The sequence below is a fragment of the Carassius carassius genome, chromosome 44 (assembly GCF_963082965.1).
Source record: "Carassius carassius chromosome 44, fCarCar2.1, whole genome shotgun sequence".
NCBI lineage: Eukaryota > Metazoa > Chordata > Actinopteri > Cypriniformes > Cyprinidae > Carassius > Carassius carassius.
Window position 1 is genome coordinate 8,944,492 of NC_081798.1, and position 1,622 is coordinate 8,946,113.

A 1,622-nucleotide genomic window follows, 5' to 3' on the forward strand; every position below is an offset into this window, starting at 1 on the left:
GCCTATTGTTTTCTTAGAAACAGAGCATTAATTATTTATCAGTGCTTCTATTGAAAGTATTTGATGTGCCACCCAATTTTAATAATGGAAAATTACAAAATGTGGCTTGGTGTGAATTGAAACTTCAAGCAATAGCTCAGCCATCGTTTACTCACCCTCATGTCATTCCAAACTTTTCTTTATTCTGTGGAAAGAAAATATTTTGAACAATGTTGGAAACCAAACAACATTGGAACAAAGACAAAGAACTTAGACATTTCTCTAAGTATCTTATTTTATGTTCCACAGAGTAAAGTAGGTCACAAAGGTTTCGAATGACAAGATTACAGAATTTTCATTCCTGGGTGAATTATCCTTTAAATGAAAAGCAGAGAAATTGGAGTTTCTATGACTCCTATTTAGCTTAAGTAGCTTCATTTTCAGCCTAGCTATATTTTACTATATCAGTGAAAGTTAAAAGCATCATTAAAGCAATGCATTGTCCTTGGTAGAGCTCCAAAAGGTTTCCGTGCCAAGACACAGCATGCATCATGAGGGAACATACAGGAAGCTGATCACTGGTATAGGCTTCATATTTTCTTTGATTGTAGGCCATTTTATCTGCCCTGTTCTGTTATTTTGCCATTTTAGCTCTCACTTTAGGGTTTCTGAGATGATCCAAGAGCAGCAGCATCCTCTTCTTTCTATCAGATTGTTTTCTTCCTTTCCTTTTGAAATTTTTCTGTTCTCCCGGCACCCGTTTTCTTCCGCAGAACCCCAGCTGTTTGGTGATACAGTGTCCAAATCAGTACAGAAACACATGCTTGCTGCAGGCTCTGCACAAACACCAAACAGCTTGGTCCACACGCATTCATACAGTATAGAAAAAATGCACAGCATTTCATGTTGTTCCAAACCTGTATGACTTCTCTTTTGTGGAACACAAGATATTTTGAAAAATGTCCATATAAAGAAATTTTTTTGTTATGTTTTGGACCTCAATGACTTTGATTGTATTGGCTAAAACATTCTTAAGAATATATTTTGTGTTCCACTGAAGAATGAAAGTCATACAGTTTTGTTCCTTTTAGGGTGAACTACTACTTTTAATGTCGTCCTAGGGATATTCTTGATGGCAATGCGATTATCTGGCTCGGCTCGGTGTTCATCTTCAGTTCTCTCTTCACAGCAGTTCAGTCAGTGTAGTGTTTGAGTAAATGAATTACTCCGGGATATTGGTTTGTTTGAACTCAGAGGGAGTGTCATCCACATTAAAAAAGTTAACAGCTAAAGTCATTTGTGGATTAATGCGTATTGGAGACGTGAAGCGTTTAAAATGATTCAGTTTGATTTGGTGAACTGGTTCAAAAAGATCCTGTTACATCGAATGATTCGTTCGCGAACCGGATATGACAAACTGCTGTGTTTTGAACTGTCTTACAACAGACACTGAAGAGAAGACAATGCTGAATAAAGTCGTAGTTTTTGCTATTTTCGGACCTAAATGTATTTTCGATGCTTCAAAATCTTTTAACTGACCCTATGATGTCACATGGACTACTTTGAAGATGTTTTTCTTTCCTTTCTGGACATGGACAGTATACCGTACACACAGTTTCAATGGAGGGACTAAGAGCTCTCAG